The following is a 6,669-nucleotide window of genomic DNA, read 5'->3' as shown; positions in this document are numbered from 1 at the left end:
TAAATATTTTATAATTAACTTTGACATTAAAAAAATAAAATCAACCTGCATTTAGAAAGAAAGAGTTGGAACTCCTACCTTTTATGACAACACGGATGGAACTGGAGAATATTAAGCTGAGTGAAATAAGCCAGTTGATGAAAGACAAATACCATATGATCTCACCTAAAAGTGGACTCTATTCAACAAAATAAGCTAACAAACAAAATAAACCACAGGCATGGAAACATAGAGCAGACTGAAAGTAACCAGAGGAGATGGGGAAGGAGGACAATGGTGGAAAGAAGGGGAATGGAATAGACAAAGAACATGTATGAATGACCCATGGACATGGACAACAGAGTGGGAATTGACTGTGGGAACAGGGGGTGGGGGTGGGTTGGGTGGAGGCGGGGTAAAGGGGTAAAAATTGAGACAACTGTAATATAATAAACATCATTTATAAATTTAAAAAAATAAAAATGCTTAAAAAAGAGAGAAAACCAAAGATAACGAAAATGCTAAAAGACGCCAGGAAAGGGGAGAAATCTTACCTATGAAGGAACAAAGATAAAAATTACATCTAACTTCTCAGGAACCATGCAAGCAAGAAGAAAGTGGTGTGAAATGCTTAAAATGCTGAGAGAAAAGACCTAGACTGCTATACCCTGCAAAATTGTCCTTCAAAAATAAACAGCAAATAAAGACTTTTGCAAGCACAAATTGAGGTAATTTGTTCCCAGTAGACCTGCCTTGCAACGAATGTTGAGAAATGTTTTAGAGAGAAGGAAAGTAATATAGGTCACAAATTTGGAGCTGCATAAATAAAGGAAAAACAAAAGTAGAATAAGTGAAGATAAAATAAAAACTTTTATTTTTCTTACTCTTAGTTGATCTAACAGATAACAGTTTACTCAGAATAATAATAATCTATTTGATTATGTATACTTGTGTATATATACATAAGCTTATGGGTGTTTGAATGAAATGATTGCCCAGCAATGATACAAGAGACAGGAAGGAGGAATAGGGATTATTTTATTATTGTAAGGTACACTAACCATGAAGTGTTATATGAAAGTGAACTTGCATTAGTTGTAAATGTACATTCCAGACTCTAGAGAAACCACTAAAAACAGTAAAGAAGTATTACTGACATGCTAAGAGAGGAGAAAAAATGGAATCCTATAAAATGCTCAGTTAAAACCACAAAAGGCCGAAAGAGTATAAGGTAAAAATAGAAACAAAGAACAAAGGCAACAAATAGGAAACAGTAATGAATATGGCAGATATTAATCCTATTTCAATAATCACTTTGAATATCAATAATCTAAATGCACCAATCAAAATACAGATTGCCAGAGTGGATCAAAAAACATAACCCAACTATATATTGTCTTCAAGAAACCCACTTTATATATAAAGACACACAGATTAAAAGTGAATGGATAAAGGAAACCATACCATGCTTCTGTTAATCAAAAGAAAGGAGTACCTATGTTAATTTTAGGGCAGATTTCAAAGTAAGGAAAGTTATCAAGGACATAGAAGGGAATTACATAATAAGAAAAGGGTCAGCTCTCCAAGACAGCAATTCTTAATGTGTGTGCATCAAAAGACACAGCAATAAACTACATGAGGCAAAAACTGATAGAACTGCAAAGATAAGTAGATGAATCCACTATCAGAATGGGAGACTTCAATACCCTTCTCTCAGAAATGGACAGATCCAGCAAACAACAAATAAGTAAAAACATAGCTGAACTCAATAATACCATCAATCAACTGGATATAATTGACAACAACCCAACAACAGCAAAATATACATTTTTCTCAAGCTCACATGGAACATTCAGCAAGATACATCACATTCTGGGCTATAAAACATGCTGTAACAAATTTAAAAGAGCAGACATTATGTAATGCTTACTTTCAGGCCAAAATGAAATTAAACTAAAAATCAATAATAGAAAGATAACTAGAAAATCCTTAAATATGTGGAGGTTAAAAAACATGCTTCTAAATAACACATGGGTCAAAGAAGAAATCTCAAGAGAAATTTAAAAATATTTTGAATTAAGTGAAAATGAAAATGCAACTTATCAAAATTTGTGGAATGCAGCAGAAGAAGCACTTAGAAGGAAATTTATAGCATTGAATGCATATGTTAGGAAAGAATAAAGATATAAAATTAATAATCTAAGTTTCCTCCTTAGAAAAACCAGAAAAAGAGGAGCAAATTAAATATGAAGTAAGCAAAAGAAATAAGAATTAGAGCAAAAAATCAATAAAACTGAAAACAGGCAAGTAATAGAGAAAAATCAATGAAACCAAAAACTGATTCTTTAAAAAGAACAATAAACTCTATAAGCTTTTAAGCCAGGTTAACTAAGAAAAAAGGAGAGGATACCAATTACTAATAATAGTAATTAGAAAATAAAAGAAGTGACATCACTTCAGATCCCATGGAAGTTAATAGGATAATAAAGGAATACTATGAACAACTCTATGCCCACAGGTTTGATAACCTAGGTGAAATGGATCAATTCCTTGAAGAACACAACCTGCCAAAAGTCAAGCAAGGAAAAATATATAATATGAATATACCTATATTTTTTATAGAAATTGGATTAATAATTAACTTCCAAAAAGAGAAAGCAGCAAGCCTCAATAGGTTTAATGGTAAATTTTACCAAACATTTAAAGCAGAAATTCTACCAATTCTCTATAATGTCTTTCAGAAGATAGAAGCAGGGGGAATACCTTCTGACTCAGTCTATGAGGGCAGCATTGATGTAATACCAAAACCAAAGACATTACAAAAACTACAGATCAACATCTCTTATGAACACAGATGCAGAAATCCTCAAAATATTAGCAAATCAAATCCAAAAAAAGTATAAGAATTATACACCATGACAAATGGGGTTTATCTCAGGTATGTAAGGCTGACTCAACATTAAAAAATAAATTAATATAATCCATCACATAAACAAATCAAAATAGAAAAATCACATGATCATATCAATAGATGCAGAAAAAGCATTTGACAAAAATTCAACACGATTCATGATAAAAATTTCTTAGTAAACTAGGAATATATGGGAACTATCTCAACTTGATAAAGACTATGTATAAAAAACCTATAGCTAACATCATACTTCATGGTGAAAAACTTGAAACTTTCCACTAAGATCAGGTACAAGACAAGGATGTTTTCTCCTATCACTCCTTTTCAACATTTTACTGGAAGTCCTTGCTAATTCAATAAGGCAAGAAAAGGAAATAAAATATACAAATTGAGAAGGAAGACATTAAAACTGTCTTTTTTCTCAGATGATATGGTCATCTATGTAGAAAATCTGTAGCAAAGTTGCATGATAGGTTAATATGCAAAAGTCAATTGCTTTCCTATATATCAACAATGAATAAGTGAAATTATAATTAAAACACAATTTCTTTTACTGTAGCAACACAAAAGTGAAATAATTGGCACTAATCAAACAGCATATATATAAGAAATTTATGAAGAAAACTACAAAACTGATGAATAAAATAAAATAACTAAGTAAATACAGATAGTCCATATTCACAGATAGGAAGACTATACTGTCTAGAAGTCAGTTCTTCTCAACTTGACCTACAGAGTCAATGCAATCCCAGTCAAAATCCCAACAAGTCATCTTTATGGATATCAACAAACTAATTCTAAAGTTTATTTGGACAGACAAAAGACCCAAATAGCCAAAGCAATATTGAAGTAAAACAAAGTTAGAGGCCTGACACTACCCAACTTCAACCCTTACTATGACACTGCAGTAATCAAAACAATGTGGTATTGGTGAAAGAATAGACAAATAGATCAATGGAACAGAATAGAAAGCCAATAAATAGACCCCACAAATACAGTCAATTGATCTTTGGCAAAGGAGCCAAGAAAATACAATGCAGCAAAGATAGTCTTTACAGCAAATGGTGTTGGAAGAACCAGGCATCTGTATGCAAACAAATAAACAATTCTAGATATAAAACTTATGCCCTTTACAAAACTAACTCAAAACAAATCATAGACTTCATATAAAATGCCAAACTATAAAACTCCTAGAAGATAACATAGGAAAAAATCTAAAAGACCTTGGGTATGATGATGCCTTTTTACATAAAACACCAAAGACATGTTCCATGAAAGAAATAATTAATAAGCACGACCTCATTAAAATTAAAGTATACAATTTAATGGGGCTTTTTAGTATATTCATAGGGCTGTGCAGTCACTCTAAATTTAGGACATTTCCATCACCTACACACACAAGAAATCCTGAACTCATTTGCAGTCACTCCTCGTTTCTCTGCAGCCCTGCATAACTGCTAGTCTACTCTCTATCTCTATAGATTTGCCTATTCTGGATATTCCATATAAATAGAATTATACATGTGGTCTTTTGTGACTGACTTCTTCTACTTAGCATAATGTTTTAAAGGTTCATTCATGTTAACAGCATGTATTAGTACTTCATTCTTTTAATTGCCAAGTAACATTCTATTGTATAGATATGCTACACTTTTTTTCCTGTTAATCAGTTGATGGGCATTTGGGCTGTTTCCAGTTTTTGCCAGTTATGAATAAAGCTGCTATGATCATAACTCTATGTTTAACATTTTGAGAAACTGCCAACCTGTTTTCCATACTGGCTAATATACAAGGATTTCAATTTCTCCACATGTTATCCAACACTTAAATTTCCTTCTTTTTTATGATAGCCATCCTAATAAGTGTAAAAGGGAATCTCATTGTGGTTTTGATGTGCACTTCCCTAACAATTAGGGATGTTGAGAACTTTCCATGTGCTTACTGGTTATTTGATTACCTTTAGAGAAATGTCTATTCAAACCCTTGCTCATCTTTTTTTGCTTTTTAATATCACACTTTTTTTATATTTCATTGAACAGAATATACTTTCTGGATTAATATACTTTATTTGTTAGAGCAGTTCTGGGCTTATAGAAAATTGAGCAGATTGTACAGAGTTTCCATAGATCCTCTCCTCTGCTGAGCTGCTTCTATTATTAGCATCTTGCACTGGTGTGGCACATTTGTTACAACTGATGAACCAATATTGATACATTATTACTGACTAAAGTTCATAACTTACATCAGGTTTACTCTTTGTATTGCAAAGTTCTATAAGTTTTGACAAATGCATGATATCATGTCATCACCATAACATCACACAGAATAGTTTCACTGCCCTAAAAATCCATTGTGCTACACTTTTTTGTCCTTCCCTCTCTACCCTAAGCCCTTGACAATCACCAAACTTTCTACTCTCTATAATTCTGCCTTTTTCCAGCATGTTACAGAGTTGGAATCGTACAGTACGTAAGTTTTCATATTGGTTCCTTTTACTAAACTGTATGTATTTGCCTTTCCTCCATGTTTTCCCTTGACTTAATGGGTCATATTACCACAGGGATCTTGCCTCTTGACATTCCCATTCCTGGATAGATTTTCTATATTTTCTCTTTTTATTGTTGACTATTTCAGTGTATGGATGCACCACAGTTTGTTTATTCATTCACCTTTTGAGGGACATTTTGGTTGCATACAGTGTTTTGCAGTTAGGAATAAAACTGCTATAAACATTCATGTGAAGGTTTTCGTGTGAATGTAGTTTTCAATTCATTTGGGTAAATACTTAGGAGTGTAATTACTAGATCATGTGGTAAGGCTTTATTTAGCTTTGAAAGAAAATGTAAAACTGTTTTTTAAGGTGACTGCATCATTTTGCATTTCCACCAAAAGGAATGAGTGTTCCTGTTGCTCCTCCACATTCCTGTCAGCATTTGGTATTGTCAGGCTTTTTTGTTTGTTCATTTGTTTTTCAGCAATTCTAACAGGCTGTAGTGGTATCTCACTGTTTAAATTTTCAGTTCCCTAATGACATATGATGTTGGGCATCATTTCACATGCTTATTTGACATCTCTATATCTTCTTTGGTGAGTTATTTGTTCAGATCTTTTGCTCATTTTTAAATTGGGTTATTACCTCTTTATTACTGAGTTACAAGAATTAATTATATATTCTGGATATCGATCTGTCCCTTATCAGATATATGATTTGCAAAATTGTTCTCTCATTCTATGGGTTGTTTTTTCAATTTGTTGATTGTAACATTTGCAACACAAAAGTTAATTTTGTGTAGTCAAATGGTTTTATCTCCTAATCATTTGCATTATTATTTGTGGCCAGAGGGTGCAGGGGCAGAAAAAAAAGTAAGCAAGAGGAAGGGCAGTAGAAGCAGCGAGGAGACGACTGTGAAGAGGCACTGACACAAAGACAGGAGTGGAGCAGAGAGAGGAGTAGAGGGGATCTGAGTGAAGGACGCGCGTCTTGCTCTGGGAGCGCTTGACCAATGTTCCCAGGATGCATCCTGTTTGCTTTGTAGCCCAACAAACGTGCTGGCTTCACCACCAGAATCCTGCATTCTCTTCTGCTGCAGACTTGAGACATGGTTATCCCGACAGGGGCTTGCTTTATGGTACTCCCATCCCTAGCTAGCTTTTCTGTATTTCTCTGAGAAAAGTACTATATAGAGAGAGAGAGAGAGAGAGAGAGAGAGAGAGAATTTGAGGTCCCTCTATAGCAAATATCAGTGTTCAATGATCTTCGAGAGCAGAGACTCTGTTTT

This window comes from Pteronotus mesoamericanus, unplaced genomic scaffold (assembly GCF_021234165.1).
Source record: "Pteronotus mesoamericanus isolate MK-2021 breed Mesoamerican mustached bat unplaced genomic scaffold, CSHL_Meso_final scaffold_21, whole genome shotgun sequence".
In the NCBI taxonomy this organism is placed as follows: domain Eukaryota; kingdom Metazoa; phylum Chordata; class Mammalia; order Chiroptera; family Mormoopidae; genus Pteronotus; species Pteronotus mesoamericanus.
The sequence above is the reverse complement of the archived record's forward strand: the minus strand, read 5'-3'. Positions refer to the sequence as shown.